Source organism: Sarcophilus harrisii, chromosome 1 (assembly GCF_902635505.1).
Source record: "Sarcophilus harrisii chromosome 1, mSarHar1.11, whole genome shotgun sequence".
Classification (NCBI taxonomy): Eukaryota; Metazoa; Chordata; class Mammalia; order Dasyuromorphia; family Dasyuridae; genus Sarcophilus; species Sarcophilus harrisii.
In genome coordinates, this window is record NC_045426.1 from 411,055,076 (window position 1) to 411,078,635 (window position 23,560).

The following is a 23,560-nucleotide window of genomic DNA, read 5'->3' on the forward strand; positions in this document are numbered from 1 at the left end:
AAGGGGAAGAGAAGGGGTAATGAACTTTACTTTTATTTGAATTGGCTCAAAGAGGGAATAACATATACACTTAATTGAGCATAGAAATCTATCTTACATACAGAAAAGTAAAAGAGGAAGCAGTTAAAAGAAGGTAGGGGTGAGAGAAGGGAGGGTATGTTGGGAGAGGAAATAATCAGAAATAAAACATTTTTGAGGAGGGCACAGGGTGGAAGGAAAGAGAGAATAGAATAGACAGAGGGAAATACAGTTAGCAAGAGTTATTGTGAGGGGAAAATGGAGCAAGTTTCTCAGATAAAGGCCTCATTTCTCAAACATATAGAAAACTGAGTCAACTTTGCTAAAATAAGAGTGATTCCCTAATTGATATATGATCACAATATATGAACAGTTTCCCATGAAGTAATCATAACTACCTTAGATAGTATAAAAATACTCATAACTACTTCTAGCCATAAAAATGTTCTAAGTTAACTCTGAGGGTTTTGGTACAAGGTCAAACTGTTTTCAGTATTAGGACCCTGAAATGTCTAATATGGTAAATATTAATAGGTAGAATCCATATAAACAAAAACTCTTGGGTGTTCTTCAATAATTAAGCATGATGAATGGTTGTGGCATTAAAAAAGTTTGAGAACCAGTGCTCTAACTCAGTATTTGTTGGAGAAAATTATAGAATAAAACAATTCTGAAGCCCTAACCCCTACATATTATATTCACTAATAGAACAAAAAAGGAAAATGTCAAACATTAGAAGGAGTATGGGAAAAATGAGACATTAATTCACTGTTTGTAGAGTTGTGAACTAATGCAACAATTCTGTAGAGAATTTATTTCAGGACAAAAAGAGACATGAGCGAAGGAATTGTTGGTTTATTAGAGCAAAGTAAATTTCATTGACAATGCTGAAGATAATGGAAAGGAAATTAATTATGTAGGATCATAGAAGTTCTCATAGTTTTGTTCAGAGGAACAACTCTGAAAAATGGAACTTATGCAAAAAAGATATTGTATAATTATTACCACTTTTAATTGTTCAATTGTTCAACTGAACCAAAAGAGGTTCTGAGGAAGCAGAAACAACCAGAAATTGTTAGTCAAAAAATATCTCCTCTCTATTAAGAGGATAAGTGTGTCTATCAAAATCAAATGTATTTTGGATTAATACTTGGAATTTGAAATAATTAAAGATTTTCATAAATTACATCACAGAACAGTCAAAACAATTCAATGGAAATTGATAGCACATAAAGCTTCAAATCTAAATTATGTTAAAAGAATGTGTAAAAAATTGAAAAGTCTCCAACAGTTATTAAAATGTAATACAACAGATCTTTTATATTCACTACAATGATCCATCATCTTTATTAAAGATTTAAATCTATCAATTCAATTCACTTAAGTAATTATATGAGGAAGAGAAAATCAATGATATTTTAAAAAAGGATTCAGAGAAACCATATAGTCTATAGACTATTGATATGGAGAGAGGCAAACCTATTCATTTTGCACCTTAGTTGATATATAACTCTTGATACCTCACAATCTCTATGCCTCCATTTTGTTATCTGTAATATGAAGAGCTATGACTTCTGAATTACCTTATATCTCTAAATATGTAAATGGACTTTACTAAATTTATACAATTTGTACTAAGCTAAAGACAACTCAGAATTCTCTCATATAGGAAAAAAAATATCAGATGGTATAAAATAAAACTGAACTGAATTTTAAAATTATTTTTATTAAACTAAATACAAAATAAGAAAAACAACAAAATAGGAAATGAAAGACAGAAAAGGGAAAAAAGTAAAAAAAAAGAAAAATGAAATATTGTCATTTGCACAGCAAAACATCAGAGAGAATTCAAAATATGTTCCAATAATTTCGATTTCAAGAAAGCATATATAAAAATAGAAGATATTATATTAATGACAGTCCATCTTTTCTTTGCTTCCTTTTAGGTTATTCTTTCATTCTCTGCTTTGCCATTTATACTTTATTCATTTTTTCTCTTTTCATCCCCTCCATGTTTCCCCCACCCCCATGCAGGCTTTAATTAAGCATAAATACATATACATGCATATACACAGAAACACACATATACATGCATTCACATTTATACATATGTAAACATCCATCTAAAACAATATTGATGTGTGACATATAATGGAAATTTCTCTCTTGTTTGAATCTTTTAAGTATGCATGTCTGAGATCATTGATTACTAGCCCTATTTTCTCCGTAATAAATCCTATTTCTCACCCCTGTTGTAGTATTTGTATGTATCTTTTATTCCCTTTCCCTGCTAACTCTTCAATTTTAATTGTATTCCTTAACTTTTTTTGCTCTTATTTAACCTGTACCCTTCCCCCCCATTTCGTGAATGTCTATCTTATCTTCTCCCCCTGTCTCTTTCCTACCATCTTCATCTCATTCCCATTAATCTGGACACTTTATCCCCCTCCTCCTGTTAATCCAAACACACTACTTTACCCCAGTTGATTTTATACCAACTTTTCCTTTCTTTTTTGTTGTCTTTTTGTAATTAATCCCCCACCTTATCCAACTGCTATAAATCTACAAACCCCTTCATACTTGACCTTATCATATTCTCTCCCTCCTTATTTCTTTATAAATTTGGAGGGTGCTATGCTGCCCATGGCCTACAGATTAGATAGGTAGATTACTAGGTAACTAGGTAGATAGGTACATATAGACATATATATATGTGTGTGTGTGTGTGTGTGTGTGTGTGTGTGTGTTTATTTCCCTATTTAACCCATTTCTGATGTGAGTAGGTTTTCAGAACTACCAGTCCTGCTATCATTTCTTTGTCATTTCTTTCTCTGCACCTCATTTGTACAACATAATTTTTATTTTTACCTTTTCCTGGACAGTTTCACTTTTTGGAATCAGATCTTATTAAACTCTGCCCCAGTCTTTGTAATTGGGTAACACTAATATTTGGTGTCAATTTTAAACATTATGGTACACATTTCTACAAAAATGAAGTAAAGAATTTGTTCTTATTGACTTCCTTAAAATCAATCTTTTGATGTTGGATATTATATGTTAAATTTTCTATTAAGTTCAGATTTGGTTGAAACGAAGTCCTGAAAATCTGAAAGTTCATTGAACATTATTTTTTTCTCATTCAATATTATGATTAGTTTTGTGGGATATGATATTTTCAATTGCAGGCTCAGTGCTTTTGACTATCAATATATTTTATTCTATCCTGTGGTCCTTTAATTTAGCTGTTGATAAATCCTGTATAATTCTAATTGCAATTCCAGTGTATCTGAATTATTTTTACTTTTTTTCTTATAAAAATTTCTCTTGAATCTGGGGATTTCCTTTATTATTTCTTGCATTACTGTGTCAAGGTTTTTTTTTTTTTTGTCACAGTTTTCAGTAGTGCAATTATTATGTTTGTTTTCTCTTCTTAATCTTTTTTTAAATGTGTTGTTTTTCTTGTAATGCACATTCTGTCCTGTTTTTTATTTTTTATATTTTGTTTTTGAACTTCTTGGTCTCTTTTAGCTTCACTAGCTTCCCTTTGCCCATTTCTAATTTTCAACATCTTATTTTCTTCTTTAAGACATTTTCTCTCCTTTTCAAGTTGATTACATTTATCTTTCTTTTTTTATAATCTTCTTTTTTCTTGGATGTTTCTTTTTTGTTTTCTTTTTTCCCCTTTTCTCTCTCATGTGACTTTTGCAATCTTTTTGAGTTCTTCTATAAATTATTTCTAGAAAGGTAACCATTTAACTTTACTCTTTGGAATAGAAAATGCTTTTTTTTTTTTTTTTACTTCACTATTCTTCTTTGAAAACAAATCCTATTATACCAGTTATTCCATATTCCCATTGTAACTTTTTATGGCTGAGTTCTTTCTTCTTTTCCTGTTCCTTTTTATTAATGGGAACTCTTATTGTAAGCACTTCTAATCTTGAGGTTGTGGGGATGGTGTTTCTAGCTTCACTTTGCATTTCCTCTCTTATCTGGAACCCCAAAATAAAAGCTCCACTCTCTTGTAAGTGCCCGCAACAAGCAGGGTCCCTACCCTACTGCTTTTGCATTCACCAGGTATGATTGTTCCTTTTTGTGCAGGGTTGTCTCTCTGCAACACAGCTGGACCTTACATTTTTAATCAACAGTCATCCCTTCAGTCTCTTGTATCTCAGAACCCTGATTTCATTCTGCTTGAGAGATGAAAGCTCCTGTTTTGGTCTTCAGATTTTCTCAAGTTTTTCCAAATGGACCTATGTTCTTTTCCAAGTCTTCTTTGTTTTTTGTTTGCCTATGTTCATCCTAAGGCTCAATTTTGTTCTGTTTCTGGGGAAATCTGGAAAGTTTGAAATTTTGAAATTGAACGTTCAAGTTGAATTCTCAATCTAATTGATTTTTAAGAATTACCTTTTAGTATTCCTGGGTGATGGTGCAGGACAATTTGATGGAACAATATATAGCTAGAATACCTGGTCTGAAGTCAGGAAGACTCATCTTCCTGAGTTTAAATCTGGCTTCTGAAACTTTTTAGTTGTTTGACTCTAGGAAAGGCACTTAATCCTGATTGCCTTAGTTCCTTGTCTTTAAAAAAAAGGTGCTGAAGAAAGAAATCACAAACTACTCCAATAACTTTGCCAAGAAAACCCAAACTGAGCTTCAAGAAGAATTGGACAGGAATAAAAATGAATGAACAACAACTAATTCAAATTGCCTACTGCTTTTATCCACTGAAGTCAACAACTTCTATAAAAAGGCAAGCCAATCTTTATTGGCATATGTTTTCAGTGGGGAAATGGAGTTAAGCAATTCCCCTGATCCTACTCTATTATAATGTAATAAGGACATAGAATTAATATTCCCTCCCAAGGTTATTTCTGGATCATTTTCTTTTTCAAGCTGGTTGCACAAGTCCCCCAAAATCTGGAAGGTCTTGGGGTCACACCCTCTCTCTCTGAACCAGTGGCTGACTTTGCACATCTGTTCTAAGGGTCAGAGAATATTAAAAAAGAGAAGTACTACAGTAAAATATATATTTCTATGTTTATTAGTGCCATGAAAATATATATGATTATATATATTATACATATATGATATATAATGTATAAATAATAGCATACATTGCATGTCAAATAGAAAAATAAAGATTACCTACAACCCAGACATGACTCAATAAAATAAGATGGATAATAAACTAATGAAAAGAGAAATAGATTTAAAAATGGATAACAAGGGTCCAAAGATCAGTTAGGGAGCAGGGACTATGCTTTCCATTATGCAATGGACTCTGAGGTAGTTTATTTGAACAATTCCTAAGGAATAGTCTTGAGGATCAGAAAGAAAAAGAAAAACAAACAAACAAACAACAAAACCCATTTTAAGATTGCTTTAGAGGCCTCATGTACTTTTTAATATTAGATAACATACAGTCTTATATAAGTTTATCTGCTGATGTAGTCTATTGTTGTAAAAAAATGGGCTGAATATTATTATTAAAGTAAATTCAGAATGACTGAGCAAAGAATGCAAAATCATGTCAAACTGAGTGCCTCAATTTTTTAAAATTTTCTTTGTTGTTGTTATTGATTTGTTCTTGTTAATATTAAATTTGGTTTATGCTCATACTAATGACCATAATATTTTGGTATGTGGTGATGACTGGGGTGAACTCTGAAACTGTGTCCCCTTTGATCTGTAACAAAAGGGATATTTGGAGTCTCAGGCCCTCCTCTGGGAAAGCATATCTTCCTAGACAATCTAATTGGCTTCATTCAATTGAGATCTTGTAAAATCACCTCCATTGATCTTTTGGGGTGGCCAATATCCCATTTCAGGAAATTCCCAAGACTCTGGGAAGAAAAAAATAACTTTCAAAATTATCTTATTCAGTTGAACATCTAGACCTGATACTCCTATTGAGTGGCTTGAAACTCCAAAATAAGTACTGTCTTTTCAATTGGAGATCTAGGCTTTGGGGGCATTGGAAACATTGAAGGAATCTCATTCAATAAAAGCCCAAGCCCCAGACTGACAATAAAAAGACAACTCTGAACCCCAAATCTCTGCAGAATTCTTAATAGGATTATGCTTTGCAAAGGGACCTCTCTTCTTGGCACAGCTCCCTGCCAGGACTCTTGCTCTCTGTGAAGATACCCTCTTCTCAGTGACAACCTTTTATTATTTCTCTGACAGAACCTTGCAACTGAGATGTCTGTTTTCCTAGCAAAACTGGCTTCTGAGTCCTAATAAAAATCATTTTTTGCTATTTAGACTTTTCAGATTTGTGAATTCTTTCACATTGGATCTGTGTGCTGACCAGAGGGGATTCTTGCACCTCTCTACTACCTCTAGACCCACATCATTTATACTATATATTTTCTTCTTTTTTAAATTTTTTTTATTATAATAACTTTTTATGGACAGAACCCATGGCCTGGGTAATTTTTTACAACATTGTCCCTTGCACTCAGTTCTGTTCCGATTTTTCCCCTCTCTTCCTCCACTCCCTCCCCTAATGGCAAGCAGTCCTATATATGTTGAATATGTCACAATATACTATATATTTTCAAACACAGACAGTTGTCTCTAAAACAAGTACAAATAGGACACCAATGTTGCAATTAAACTTAACTTAATCTGTAAATCTCACTCTAACTACTTTTGTTAAGGACTGATTAGCATGATATTATACTACTCATAAATTCCTCTGTGGAAGTATTTAACAAGTTTAGTTTCTTTCAACAGTGTTCTATATAACTGAACAGTATGGGGAGAAGGGAATAACTAGTACGGGTACTAGGTCATGTGCTCTAGTGACCATGTTTTCTCATGCATTAGGACACTGACTCAATAAATTAATGAGCTATAAAATTTTCATTGTAAAATGTCTTGGGACTGATGATCTTTTCCTAATTGAATGGAGAAAAGAATTTGTAGTCCTAGTCTAAATTTTATTCAGACCTATTATTTTCTAAATGGTAAGCAAAAAGGTTACAGGAGAAGTAATTCTAGGACTTTTCATAACTTGGCATTTATCAAGTTATAAAATATATAATTAATTTGAAGGAATTTTTTTTAAATTTGGAGATAATTTTTTTTTCTTTCCTTATTTAGCTTGAAGTTTTGTTGTCATTCAAAACACTACATTGAAAAATAAAGAACTCCAAAGAGATTTTAGAATGTATAATGCATTAGTACGGAGGTATTTCTATATTCATACAATAGTTAGAATTTATATAATAACTTGTATTTATAAAGGGGCATCTTTAAGGTTAGCAGAGTGCTTTTTTATGTTATCTCATTTTATCCTCACAAAAACTCTTGTCAGATTCTCATTTTATATTTTTATGTATAAATAATCATTTTACATATTTATAGATACTCATTTTGCAGAAAAGTTAGCTTAGAATGAATCAATTTAAGTGAATCATATAGGAACGACACAGTAGAATGTGAATGAAGCTAGTTTTGAACTCAGGGTTTCTTGAATCCAAGTCCAATTTTGTTCATCGCACTCCCTAAGTTGGAAAATACTAAGTACTATCTTCGAGTGACCAGCAGAAGTGGAACAATGATTTCTCTCCTGACAGCATAACTTTAGGAGTGCTTTAATTTCTCCAATATGCCACAGGATGCTCATTAGTGGGAAAACCTTATTATCATTTAAGATCCCACTGGTTTAGGTATTTCCCTTCATGGCCAACTTCTGCCACTTTGATTGGAGGGGGGAGTCATAAACTTTAAAGAAGGAAGTCACTTGAAACAGCATATCATTTCTCATCTCATCATTTTTCCATTATGTATGAAGTATATCCTGGAATTCTCCCCTCCTCCTTTTCAAAGCTGTAAATTCCTTGAGAGCAGTAGTGACATTATTTTTTTAATATTTATATCCACAGAATTTAATACAATGACTTGCAAATAATAATGCATGTTTATATTAATGATATATAAATGTTTATTGACTGAATAATATGCAGTTTTATGTTTCATGGAAATATCAAAGGAATGTTGAACTTCATATTAAGTTTGTTAATGAGGAAGATAGTTGTAACTATTATGAATATGATAAAACACTTGAATTCCACCATATTAAAAGAATACCAAATAATTGCATATAATATTGCTTAAAATAACTACCACTTAATTTTTGAAATCTGAGTATTGTTGATAGTATTAGTGATTCCAATAGAGGAATTCTTCCATAAGAAACAATGTGGTGACTAAAATTTTCCTAAAATGTTTTCAACTAGCAAATAATGAATGAATTTCTAATAGAAGGGGTATACAGAATATATGTGAGATGTAAAAGAGACTGTACTTTGAAATATAATTGCTATAACTCTAGAATAGGCATGATTAGTATGGAAAGTTAACTTTTTCTCATGGATTACTTTGCTAAACATCTACATTACATCTGATCTGTTGCTTCATAGTTTGATTTTTATGGAGTTTTTATGTTAATGATGTGTCTCATTCTACCTTTTTCCCCTTTTTTTGTTATCATTCTATCTTGAGAAAATATTAGAATGAAAAACTCAGTAAGGAAGTAGCAAGCAAGTATCTGAAATAAATCTAAATTTATTATTTCCTGAATCCAAGTCCAGCAATCCATTGCACCAACTTTCTGTTTTCATTCTGTAACAATCAACTTGGTCAAAGACTATAATTTCAGGAAAAAAAAACATCAGAATAGGAAGTCTAATTTTTGGAACATTTAGATGATAATAGTGAATAGTGAATGGGTCAGAAAATGATTGACTCACTGAAGTAATAAAAAACCTTTTAAAACTTTGAAAAATTTTCCTCTACAGAGGATTACTTGGAACAATGTACATAGAAATCCTCTTTTCTCTCTTTCTTCCTCTCTAGCCTCTTCTGCTTTTCTCCCTCTCCATCATTCCCTATGCATTACTCAACATTATATTCTGGTTTTTAGTACTCACTTTACAACATTATAAATAACCATTTATAATCCTGAGTAGAGCTGAAGTGCAGTTTATTGAAGAAAAATCTTGGCAAATGAAATGAATTATCCATAGATTTAGCTAGGAAGTTAACATTCTAATGATTTATGTCAGAAGCATTCAATAACTGAGTGGCAGAAACTATACTCAGAATATTGTTACTATCCAACTACTGAAATTTATGAAAAATTAAGAAAAGCAGACATAAATAATTAAAGGAGCAAAAGGTGGTTGTTTTAGAAAAAAAGTTAATTTGCCAAAATAATACAAATCTGCCAAAAGGAGAAGACATTATAAATAGAAATGGTTTTCTTTTCTTTTCTTTCTTTCCTTTTTAAAAATTCTCTATCTGTTCCTATGCAGGAACTCTATGAAGGAGCACATGCTGGAAAGTCATCTAATTTATTATGCTGCAGAAACAGATTTCTATGTACACTGTTCCAAATATCCCTCTGAATATAATAAGTAATTAGCAAAACAAAATTATTCCTTGGCTCTGTTTGCAGAGCTTTTTAGAGTCAAATAAACACCACAAAAGGGAAGAAGTCCTTCCATCTTACCCTCACCTTCAAAGTGCTTGCCTTCAAAGAGTATGCAAACATATTTACTTTTCTTAGCACACTCCATCTAATGATGTTCCTTGTAAAATGGCCAAGTATTTATCTATATTACTTTTAATTGTGAAAACACTTTACAGGCATTAACTTAATCAGCTTATCATTGCTGTGTGATTGTGTATATTATTATTTCTAATTAATAGACAGGGAGAAAGGGGGAAAAAAAGTTAAGTGGGATGGCAAAGACCTGCAGATGGAATCTGCTATAATGTAAGTATTAGAACAAAAGAGCTCTAATAGACTGATTCCTAATAGACTCTTTATTTCCTTTAATAGGAAATTGCTGTATTTTTAAAACAATAGAAATAGGGCAAAGGAAATAAAATATATAAAAATTCTTTCAAAGACATTCTCTAAATGGATTTAATTAGTGTTCAGTTAGCATCTACTGAGGAAATGGACACAATTACATAATAGAAATTTATTGGTCTTAAAATCAAATATGCAACTTAAATTTTCAAATCTGCCACTTCTTTCATTGTATATCATTTAACCTCTCAATTTTCTCATCTTCAAAATAAGCAGAATGCTCTTAGTACCTCACTTATTTGTTGTGAGAATAACCAAAATGCTCTTGTGTTGAAGACATCATTTGTATTCCTGCACCCACTGATGACAAATCTAGTCCTCTTTCTATTATGCTGCCCACTTCATTATAGACACAACAATGATTATGTGCAAAACACCATGCTCAAAACTTAGAAGATACAAAAATATATTTAGCTTCATCTCTTCTCCAGAAAACAACTTCTAGTCTGTTTGGGGAAAGAAGATATAAAGATATTGTAAAATGAAGTAAAGATATAAGACAATATATAAGAAGTGTTAATATAATGAGTTTTATAGCAAAATGAGTGCTTTAAATCTACAGAAAAGGGAGAATTAATGTGAGTTGAAGCAGAGGCATAAGGTCATGGGGGATCATATTAAAAAGTTAGAAGCAGGGTAAAATCTTGAATGCTGGCTACAAGGAGAGCACTTTAGGCACAATTGCTTATTATACATTCAAACAAGTTATCTCCAAGATATCTTACACATATTTTCTTAATTCCTTCTAAACTTGTCTGTTACTATTGAGATGACCATCTTCTCACAGATCTCTAGAATCACAGTTTATATCAGTCATAGCTTCTAAATATATCTCACTCTACATATCTAATTAGTTTCCAATCAGGCTATCCATATAATCATTGTAATATCTCCTGAATGCCCTTTCTCTTCTCTGACACTGCCACTATCTTTATTCTACTTCAAAAATCTCCTCACACCTGGGTTATTGTATTAGCCTATTTGTTTGTTAGCCTCCTACAAGAGCTGCCCAATCTAATCCACCTTTCACTAAGTGATCAGTGATTTTGCTAAAGCACAGGTCTAATCATGTAGTCTTTTACATCCCAACTAACATTCTCCCTTCTCAAGAGATATCCCTCAATCTCTTAATTATTTTTTAACTATTACTTGTGTATTCTATTTGTAACTTATTTTGTTCATAATTGTTTGTATGTTGTCTTCCATATTAGATTATGTGTCCTTGATGGTCAGAACTGCTTTTTACTTTTTTTTTTTTTTTTTTTTTTTTTTTTTTTTTTTTACTATTCCCAGTGTGTAGTCAAATGCTTGGAACATAGTAAACACTTAACAAATATTTGTTTGTTTATTGACTGACTGAATAATAAAATAGCTGATATAGCAGAGGTTGTCTTGGAGAAGAATAACCTTTAGATAATTAAGGTTGGGCCAAATTATGGACGTTATAGAAAACTAGTGAAGTGTAGGAGTTTTACTGTATAGGTAGTGGTGTCTAGTCATTAATGGAGAGAGAATGACCTGATGAAATCAGTGATTTTGCAATAATAGACTGGTGTTTTTTAAAGACAGAATGAGAGAGAAGGGATTTTAAGCAATGAGATTTTCACATGGTTATAGGCTTAGACCTGGACACGTCCTCAGAGATCATTTAATTCAACCAATTCATTAAAAAAATTCAAAAGGCAAAAACTAGCAAGTTTGACTTGTCCCAAATCACAGTTCAAAAGTTGAAAACTAGCAAATTTGTCATGCTCAAAATCACGAGATAGTTTGAAGCAGAGGAACTATTTTAACCCAACATGTTTTCTATCCAAAACATTGTAGTAGCTCAAATTGCCTGCAGATATGTGTTGGAATCCTTACAAAGTGTTAAGTCTTTAGAATTGATAGAGACAATAATTATCTAATTTAACATGGTTCAGTATGATTGATCTGATCCTGCAAGGAGATGTTATGGGCCAGAACTTGAAACAAGATACTAAGTGGAATTGATGGAAGCAATGCCTGTGTGCTTGGGTTTGTACCTTTAAGAGTTTACACATTAGAGCTCACACATTGGAGTTCACAAGTACGGGAGATACACAAAGTTAACTTTTTAACTTTGTGAATTCACATCTCCCATAATCCCACTCTTGGAGGAGGAGTCAACCTTTGACACCAAGCATAACAAAGATCTTCAGTCAGTCAGTCAGTCAGTTCAGAAGAAGCCAGGAGTCAGAGTTGAGCTAGAGCCAGAAGTCAATTTGGAAGATTGACAGAGTGAGAGTTCAGTTTGGGAGATTGAGAAGCTAATCTGCAGTTGGTCAGAACCAAGATTTAGAGAGAGGCTGAAGCTAATAACAAGAGCTCTTGGAACCAAAAAAAGCTAACTGAGATATTTTGGAAGAAACAATAAAGAACTACTTTAACACCTGGCTGAGTTTGGAGTGATTATTGATCTGAACCTAAACTAAGGCTGCCTCCAGAAAAACCTCCCCAAGAAACCTGCTCTCAGAGAACCATCATATTATAAAAAAAGAAAAAGAGCACCACAGATTTAGAGCTGGAAAAAGACCTTAGAGGCCATCTAGTCCAAGTGATTTGGCTTGCTCAAGGTTATGCAGTTGGGATTTGAACTCAGATCTTCTGACTCCAAATATGTTTTGTCCTAACCAAAACTCAGAGAGTTTATGTGCTTATTTTTATTATTGTTGTTTTCCTCAATTCTGTTTGATTTTTTTGGGGGAAGGGAGGAGTTTGTGTGTTTATCTGTGTGGCAAAAATTGAAGATATCTTGAGAAACATAAAAATATAAAATACAATTCAATTTTCTCATATTATCCAGAGCATGCCATATACGTATGTTTATCTGATGGCAAAAATTGAAGATATCTTGAGAAACATAAGAATATAAAATACAATTCAATTTTCTCATATTATCCAGAGCATGTCATATACTTTTCTTTTTGACAAATAATTCAATGTCATAATTCAGAGTGGCCATAAGTTCAATTAGTAGAATGATTATAGATGAAATACTTGTAATCACTAGCCAATTCATTTTTTTTTTTTTACCAGCATGACAATGGTGTTCAAAAAAACAAATAAACAAACAAACAAACAAAAAAAAGCACTGTATATATTAAATAGAGATCGTCTCCACAAGCTAAAATCCTAAAAATGGAACTGGTCGGTGTACTTCAATTTTCTTATCTGTAAAATGGGGATAATTACATCTGTATTGCTTACCTCAATGATATATCATAAAGAATGATGTAAAATTTAAAGTGCTCTACTAATCTAAAATATTAACAGTGTTAATTTTAATTATTATCCTTGAAAATTTATAAATATTTCTCTTACCTATAGACTTAAATTCTCGTTCTGTGCAAAATTGTAACCCAACTTTTTAATTTCCCCCCATTGCTTATCCCCTAAATATTTCCCCCCAACCCAATCAGTGAACACTTCCCTTACTAGTTCTTTTTTGTCTTCACTATCAGCAGAAAAGTAATTTCTTCCTCAATGGAAACTTCTACATACTGAACCATAATATTGAAATGATAATATTAAGAATATTAATATATGGCAGTTGTTAGGACTATCCATATTTTAAAAGAGGACAATAAAACAAGGAAACAAAAGAAAGAATTCTTTCATTGTTTAATTTTAGACCAATTCTCAATATAGTCCAAACTCTATTACCATCCTAAGAAATGGTGCTTTTAGAGAGAAAAGCATTTCATTACAAAAAGATAAAAAATGCTCTCTGCTTCTCTTCCCTTGTTCTAGCAATCTGCCTAGTCTTCCTGAGGACAGGATTGTGATAATTCTTACATTCAATCTGTCATTTACCAGGTTAGAATCAATTATGCTTCATCATTATATATTGTATCTTAATTATTATTCCTAGAAGGTGGGGAGAAGCCAAAAAACACTCCCAAAGTTGAGGGGACAAAGAGGATCATTGCAAATAACAGTGGCTTTTGAGTCCTGATTAATTGAGTAAGGAATTCAGGCTATATAACTTTCTTTCTAAATTTTGATAAGTTGTTTTACCTCATCAGGCCTCAGTTTGGCCAAATAAAATAATAAGAATAAACTAGTTAATGCTGAAATTCTTTTTCATATCTAAATCTATAGTATTATAATCCTTGAATCTCAGAAAGGAATGGATCATGGATAAATATTATTTAATCTCCAAGGATTAACCTATAACTCAACTTTCATTCAAATTTACAAGCTAAATACTCAAAGGATAGGCATTTATTATGCACAATGCTATAAGGGTCAACCTGATGGGGTAGATTTCAAGCACTGCTACTTATGAGTCCTTATTAGTGGATTTCTCATTTAAAATCATACAAACTTGATCGTCTTTGTTGCTAAGTTACTAAATAGCACATTAAGAAGAAGAATTAATGGTGGCCTAGCAGTATAATACCTAAAACTATTTTATAAAGCAATAATAGTCAAAAGCATTTAGAATTATCTTAGAAAAAGAGTGCTGGATCAGTGGAATAGATAAGATACATATAACACAATAATCAAAGCCTATAGCAATCTAGTAATTGATAAACCCCAACCTCCAGTTTCTGGAAGAAGAACTCAGTATTTCACAAAAAAGTATTGAGAAAACTGTAAAATAATATGTCAGAAACTTACAGATAGACATATACCTCATACTCCATGCCAAACTAAGGTCAAAATGTGCACATGCTGTAGGTATAAGGGCTGATACAAAAGCAAATTTTTACCTATCAGATGTTTGAAGAAGGGAGGAATTTAATACCAAAGAAGAACTAGAGAACATATGAAATGCAAAATGAACAACTTTGATTTCATTAATTAAAAAGTTTTTGAACAAACAAAACCAATAGAAACAAGATTAAGAGATATGTTAAAAACTGTGGGAAAAAATACAGCCAGTGTTTCAGATAAAGGCCTCATTTCAAAGATATATAAAAAACTGTGTCAAATTTATGAGTCATTCCCTAATTGATAAATGGTCAAAATAAAGGAATATACAATTTTCAGATTATGAAATAAAAGCTATCAATAGTCATATGAAAAGATACTCTAAGTCACTGTTGATTAGAAAAATGTAAATTAAAATATCTTTGAAGTACCACCTCACACCCCTCAGTTGGCTACGATGACAAGAAAAATAACTATAAATATTTGAGAGAGTTTTAGAAAACTGGAACATTGTTAGTGGGCTTGTGAAATGGTCCAATCATCCTGTAGAGCAATTTGGAATTATGTCCAAAGGACTTTCAAACTATTCATATCCTTGATTTAGAAGTGTTACTACTCCTCATATAGGAGGGGGAAAGAAATCCATATGTGCAAAAATATTTGTAGCAGTTCTGAAGCTGGTTGGCGTCCCTTTAAGAAACTGTATTTCCTATTGATATGTAATTCCTTTCTGATTCCCAGCCCTTCCTGGCTGAGGCATATCCTCCCCAGACAAGTTATCTTTCCAGGATGCCAGAATCTTTGATTCAATTACAAATCCTGGTCAAAAAGCATCCCTTTGAATTCCAATAGGAGATCTGGGCTTGTCCTAGCTCCCATTCTGACTTGCTTGAGCCACCCAGTCCCTAGTGGTTCTGATCTGCTCGGGTTTCCCAACCCCCACCAAGGCACTCAATATAATAAGCTTCCATCAACTAAAGTCTTTGCAGATTGATCTTGATAACTCGCTCAGCTACCAGCATTTTCTGTCCACTGAGAACTGCATTCTGAGTGCAAAACTCCATTTTCCAAAGATCTGCCACTGTAGAAGTCAGTCTCTTAGTAAACTGATTTCTATCTTACAATAAACTTTACTTTTGCAACTAATATGTGGGAATGAGTGAATTATTTCACTCCTAAAACCTATGGCCGATTTAAAGGGGATTCTTAATAACTCTCTCATACCCACTAACCTTTAGACCACCAGCAATCTAGACCACTCTAAACCTCATCAGTTCTTTTTGTGTTGAAAAAAATTGAAAAGTCAGTAGATGCCCATCAATTGAATAATGACAAAATAAATTATGGTACATAAACGTAATGGAATATTATTGTTACAAAAAATAATTAAAAAGCTGATTTTAAAAAGGCCTGGAAAGGTTTACACAAATTGATGTTGAGCAAAACAAGTAGAACCAGGAATATAGCAAACAAAGTAACAGCAAGAAAGTGCAATGATCAAGTATGAAAGACTTGCTTCTTGTTAGCAGTTCAGTGATAAAAGATAATTCCAATAAACTTTGGATAGAAAATGAAAATTGCATAGAGAAAACTATGGAGAATTAATGTAAATCATCATATTCTATATTCACTTTTTTCTTTTTTTCTCATTGCTTTTCCCTTTTGCTCTGATTGTTCTCTCCCAGCATTATCTATAAAAAGTGTGTTTTAAAAAAATAATGGGCACGTGGAACCAGAAAAAATAAAACAATAAAAAATAAGAGGAAAAAAAGAACAGCTGGAATAAATTATTCCTCCTAAATCCCACAATGGGCACAGGATTTTTGTGGATACTGAACACAAATTTATATATAGAGGTATTATAGCACAAAGTGGCAAAACAAAATAATAGAAACTCTTTATCTCCTTTGCGAAATTCTTTTAAAGTTCCTCTAAAGAATAGTTTTCATCTGGGATCTGGCTTTCATAAGCTTCTATATAGTTAATTTCGTGTATTTATAGTGATTAGGCTATGTTTATAACAGAACTGAAGTGTTCTGCTCACTAAAATTGTTTTACTTAAGGTTATTACTCTGAGATGGATGTATTGTTTTCCCAAGAAGGATTCACCTTCCCATACATGTTCAATCTCTGATGGTATGGCATGGGAACTGGGAACAAGAGATAGGAGGAAAAAAACAAAATAAAAAACAAACAACCCCCCCCAAAAAAAAAAAACACTACTTCTTAAATTTCAAAGGATTACCTTTTCTTTAAGGTAATACGGTTCCAACACTCAAAGTACAATTCTCCATAATGAAAACTTTCAATCAGACTGGTACATCACTTAAATGAATGCATTGTTTGGTATAACTTATTCCAAAAGTACAAACCCAGGATTGAGTTAACATTTTATCCAACCTAAAGATGGTTTGTTTATGGTTATATAACTGCCTTCCATACAATTTATCTTTGAAGAACTCTTTTATTCATTTGAATATAGCCCTTTTTTCAATGAATAATTTGCCACCACCTTTCTGGTAATAAAATCTTAGAATCAGACAGTCCTCTTTAACATTCATTATATAATATCCTTGATATATACATATGTTATTCCCACCTAGAATCATTCCCACCAGATTTTGATATTAGATACCTGTATATATATATATATATATATATATATATATATATCCCATGTCATTATCACTAATCACTATACCTCACTTATTTCTGTTTTGTCTTTGAATTAGAGCTTCTTTGACTGACTGTCAAAATGTGTAGTTTAATTCCCTAACAATGATTTCACCAACTAAATGTGAAAAGGGGCTACAGATAGGGAGGGTTAACATTATATCCTTCAAATCACAACACATTTTTGTTGCTCAGTCATTTCAGTTTTGTATGACTATATGTGACATCATTTGTGGTTTTCTTGGAAGATATAGGGATGGTTTGCCATTTCCTTCTATTCATTTTACAAATGAAGAAATTAAAGCAAACATGGTTTTGTTGACTAGGGTCACATAGCTAATTTAGTTTTTAAGGCTGGGATTGAGCTCACAGAGATGAGTATTCCTACCTTCAGACTCACTATGCCACTTAACTGTCTCTATAACACATTTATAACCTCCAATTTTATATATTGAAATTGTAATACCAGAGAAACTGAAGCAAGACAGAGATTGATTTTTAATCTTTTAATGTTGAGAGTTTAGGCTAGCTCTCCAAGATGGGACTCTTAGCATTTTGGCCTAGATAAAGAGAGGCAGGGAATTTATATAGGGCTTTAGCTAACTAGGATTTAACAAAGGTAGATAAAAGGGAGCAAGGATGTTGTGAGAGGACAGGCCATAATTCCAGGAAAGGATAATAACTTAATCCTTGACCCCAGGATAGGAGTAAAGATAAGAAATTCACAGACAGGAGACAGTGAAACCAGAGGCAATATTCAAAAGGAGTGGGAAATATCCTAGCTAGGATTGGGATGAAGCATCTAGAGTTTATGAAACAATGATATGTAAAGTGGTCAGAGCTTCAAAGTTTTTCCTGACTCAAATCTCCAAGTCCTAATGGCAAGGAAGGAGGGTGGATGGTCAATTTTTTTTTTATTCAGGCCATAACAAAAAGACTAGCATCTATTTAGTTTAAAAAGATATATTGGAAACCATGTTGTATACTTAAAGGAAGTATGTTTATGTATTATATTTAATTGAAATTAAATTTATATTAATGATAGTTTAAATTAAAGAATCAGATAATTACAAATGAAAGAAATTAACTTGAATGACTTGTCCAGGGTTGTAGACAGGGAATGGCAGAACTGAGACTTGACCCTAGTTCTCAAATATGGAAATCCAACTCAGTTTCTACGGTAACTGACAATTTTTATATTCAGATGATGAATCATGACAATACAGTTGGAATGGCATGCTAAAGATTATAAAGTCAATAACAAAGTTGGTACTAGTACTCATATTTTATGTGTTCCTGATTACTATTTTTTGATGAGATATCCTTTAAAAATCTTTTAAGATTTTAACAATAAATATTCTAAAATTTACATATTGAACAGTGCTTTTCTGAACAAAGTAGCCTACTGTGGTTTCCCCCCTAAAAGTTTCTAGATTCTTTCTTCTTCAGGGTTTAATCTGTCAAGTAAGGAATAGATTAAAAGTTCCATAAAAAAGAAGCTTCTTCACAGCTTTTGTTTGCCTACTTTCTATTCTGTCTTTCTTTTCTGATGTTTGGCCCCAAGGTAAATGCTTGCCTAGTGCAGTAGAAGGAATGGCTTTCAAAGAGAAAGTCAAGTTTTTCCATCTCAGCAATGGTATCCTCTATTCTCCTTAGATTCCACCCTTCACAAACTATACAGTTTCCTATGGTAAAATGCAAGAGTTTATCCTTTTTCACTTTTCAGTAAATTCCATTGAGGAAAAAAAATGTTTAGAATAATTGTGTAGTCTTATGTAGAATCAGATCATCATGTTCCTGGGGCAAAGATAATTGGTTCAGCAATGATGAAAATGGCTGAAATGTGTGTTCTTCAATACAAAATCTATAGGATATTACTAAGTACATTACTCAAGAGGCTGTTCTGATGGAGTAGAATCAGTGTCTTCAGAACCAAATTTTGAATAATTCTTTGTATGTAGATATTTATATATATATATATATATATATATATGTGTGTGTGTGTGTGTGTGTGTGTGTGTGTGTGCACACATGTACTCTTTCTTTATAAATTTCAAGTATTGTAAGAAGAAAATATATTTTATTTAAATAGTTTGATTCCTATAATTTAATATGTCATTGATAATAAAACAATTCTATCATTTCCCCCTTCTTCTATTTGAAAGAGAATTCATTTTTAGGAACTTGCACTTTTCTCAAATAATATTGCATGCCAGAAAACTGATTCACTTTCCACTTCAAAGATGTTTACAAAGATACAGAGGATGTGTCTACTTCAGAAATTATTTTTCCATTATACACTTCTTATAAAATAATATCACATTAAGTATAAAAATGACATATCACAATAATTATAATATTTACTTTTATTGCTACTATTAAATACCTAACATTATGTACCTACAAGTAATAACATGAAAATAACTTCATTGTAGAGTATCAAGTATAATATTGGCAAATAATTTTAATAATTACTTATATTAAAATCAATATCCTTGTTGGTCTTCATTGTTTCTCTTTTGCAAAAAAAAAAAAAATTGCTAATTAAAGAAGAAATTGTTGGGTTTTTTTTTAAAGAGGAAAAGACAATTTCAAAGAATCATTTAGTTGCTCAATGTAGTATGCTCATGAATAACATAGTAAGAAAGAGCCCCCTAATGGCTCAGTTATCTGTGAAAATAAAACAGACATTTCATCCTCTGAGTTTTGGTCTAGCAGAGGAATGAAATGAGTAACCAGTAAAGACAAGTGATACTATTTTGTTTAAAACAGATTTGAATGACAGTCTATATCTTAAGTTTAAAAACACAGGGAAAGTGGGAAAATCTTTAAGCCTAGTAACAGGCATAAGGGGGAGAAATGTTTAAATGCAGAGTTAAAAATGAAACACAGAAGTGCTAAATACTTGATCTCACTGTCACTATACACAATCTTTGCAGAATTTGGCAGATTTTAATCCTACCAAAAATATAGTAAATATAGCATTCACAAAATAAAATCATGATTTTATGATTCTGAAATTAGTAAAATTTTTAGAATAAGAATTTTTGGAAAGAATTAGAATAGAAAAATTTTAGAATACACCCTATAAGGGGTGTAAAGAGAGAGGGATGTAAGAGAAAAGATGAGTGCATATTATACAACTTAAGCAATCATTCAATGCATGAAAGATAGACATGATATTTATTCCTGTCAGATATAAAAACAAAAATATATTTACTCAAGTGGGCACATCTTTTAAAACTCATGTGTTTATATAAAAAGTTATACTTTTTAATGTAATACCTTCAAATATTTAATACCATACAAAATAACTACATTGACAAAAAGATGATTAAAAAGTTTTAAGCAGTAGTTGAATATAGGAAATGTTCTTTAAAAACTTTAAAAGCTAAAAATAATAATTAAATACCAGTTGATGAAGTAATTAAATATAACTCATGATTTCTTTGAAAAGGTGATATACTTTATTAATAAAGATAAAAATATTAAAAATAAATTACGTATTGACTCTACACAAATAGGTAATATATAATAATCTAGAATTCATCCTCTCTTTCTCTCTCTCTCTCTCTTTTTCTCTCTTTCTCCCCTCTATTTCTCTTTTTCTCTTTCCTTCTTTCTCTCTCTCTCTGCCTTTCTCTATGTGTGGGTATAGTTAGACATAGATAGGTATGTAGTGTATATGTATATATATATATGTGTGTGTATTTCTATGCACATATCATTTATATCTATGCAAGTATCTATACAATATATCATGTATAATGTAGTCACCCTGAAAAAATCAAAGAGAATTCTACAAGGCATAAACTATTGACACTTTTCATGGCTATTATTTTCTCCATGTGACAAGGAATAGAAAGTGCAGGGAATAATTTGGTGGAAGCCCTTGTTTTAAACAAAATGTGAAAGCACATAATTTTAATCAACTATAAGTGCGCATCCCTATCTGTTCTAATGAATTCCACATTCTGATCTTTACAGTTATCCATACTGCAACATAATTGAATTATATCTAGATATTGGGAATAAATGCAAATTTTAAAGCAGGCATTACTAAGAAGACCCATGACAATGATGATAGGATTTTAGTATCTGGTCTTGTCCTCTTTTAGAGATTAAGGAAATACCTCAAATCATTTTTATTCATGAAGACATAACTTTCTACAGCTAAAATTTACTTAGAAGTCATGAAGTTTGTTGGAACTAGGGGGAAAGTGAATCACTTTTTGAATATCCTTCACACTAGGTCAGTTACTATTAGAGCTGTCTAACTAATAGAGCAATCCATGAAAAGTTGCACATACTTATGAATAGCAGTTTTTACCTCCCTTATAAAAATAATGATTCAAGGAATATTCAAAAGATAGAAGCTGGAGTAGTGGGATCGTGGAGAACTTGCTTTAGTAATAAGAATTCTTTCTTCATGAATTAAAAAGCAGAAAAAAATAACAAATACTGACACCAAGTTTGTTACAAATCATCACAGCTCCTCCAGACATGAAAGCAATCTTTTTTGTCTGGAAGCACAAGACTCTCTTTTAACAATTGACTCTTGTCACCTATAAACCTGAAGTTGATCAACTCAGGGATTGCTGCATTGCCCAAAGCTGATAATTCCTAAGGAGAACTAGTCCCTTCTATAGATGTAATGAAACCTCCTTCCACCCCCTCCACAGTCCCAGATGAGACTATAATGTGTGAAAAGTTTACCACTGTCAGAAGACTTTTTAAGAGGCAAGTGTTATTGACAGATCAAAACAATGAACTTGATCACACTACTGTCAAACATCAAGTATGGAATAGTCATGAAAACCTGTGTCTGTGGTTTGGTCCTAGAGAGAACACTTTACCCTCATTTTCATAAGTATAATAAGATGGCAGTCTAAAGCCATGTTATTTAAGACAGTTCATTTTTATGCTTGAGTTAAGACTGCAGTCAAAAGACAGATCACACCTACACCTACACACACACACACACACACACAAACTCCTGACAATCACAGAGAAGCATATATCATACTCTACATCTGTGTGGAATATATAGCAAGCAATTAATGCAGTGAAGATTTGCTGAAGTAATATTATGCATCAAAGTTGCATAATATCTGTGGGACAATTTATATTGAAAAATTCCATGAGTTAGAAAAATGCCATTTTATAATTGTTCTATTTTATTACAGTGTTCTTGTTCCTTAAATTGCAATAAAGAATCTCAATCCAGTACATTATCTTCTATCCTGGATACACAAACTGTTAAAATGGCACATATTTACACAGAGACTCTCAGGGAAACATTGGCAATCAAGTATACGTGAAGGCAGCTGTAGATATAACAAATGCATAGGGGATCGGGAAGCATGCAAGGCAAGACAAGTATACATTTTCTTTGAATGACTAAAAAGAAAAGAATAAGCCATATAGATAAAAACAGATTTTCCTTACCTGGAGGCTCAAACTGTTTTTATTTAATCCTGGGACTTGGGAAAATTGGAAAGGGAGGTTGAAATATGTACATATATTTTGTTCAGGAAAAGAAACTCTTCTTCAAAGATGTAGGAGTAGGGTGAACTATTCCAAGATTCAGTCTGTTTTTCTTTCTCAGAGCTGGCATCCTTTTGCAAGGTAGCTCAGTAACTTGCTCACTGAGGGAGCTGAGTATCAGGATTTTCAGATACCAGCAGTTCCATGCTGATATTCTAGTCTGCAGACAGCCTGCTTTTCTCTCTCTCTCTCTCTCTCTCTCTCTCTCTCTCTCTCTCTCTCTCTCTCTCTCTCTCCCTCCCTCTTTCCCCCTTCTCCTTCTCTCCCTCACCTTGACGTTCACTCAGCTCTGAAGCTGAGCTCTTTCTGCTGCTGTATAATCAATCTAGCCTGTCTGAAGCTAATAGTCCTCTATTTAACCAGCCAATCAATAGCCAGAATTCCACTGTTAGTCCCAGGAGTCTTTTTTCCAGAAGTGCTACAAACAATAAGAGTTTTGCCAGCACTTTAGGCAAGTGTTTTTTTTTCATAATTTTATCTTCCTTCTAGATAGTCAATGAGAAATCACAGGTTCCTAACTTCTTAGTACTGGTAGAGCTTTAGGCATTTCTTTTAATTTCTCTCTTCTTACACACCCTCTGCATAATATGTACTGAACACACACCTACTTGCACTTTCCATCAGCATTTCAGCTTTACTGCATAGTACCGTATGTTAAAGATCTTGCTTCCCCAGCTGAAGCATGAAAGATAAAATGCAGTAAGCAGAATTCCATGAGGTGATAAGGGTAGTTTACATGGACTACTGAATCCAATCACA

General features: G+C 32.3%; 1 long non-coding RNA gene across 1 annotated transcript in view; it reads right to left on the reverse strand.

Moving 5' to 3' along the window:
• The window catches only part of LOC116420547, a 626,917-nt gene extending 603,654 nt beyond the window's left edge, over window positions 1-23,263 (reverse strand). The window contains exon 1 of the long non-coding RNA XR_004230898.1: window positions 22,703-23,263. This is a non-coding gene — a long non-coding RNA (uncharacterized LOC116420547). The remainder of the gene's footprint in view (window positions 1-22,702) is intronic.
• Between the last annotated feature and the right edge of the window lie 297 nt (window positions 23,264-23,560).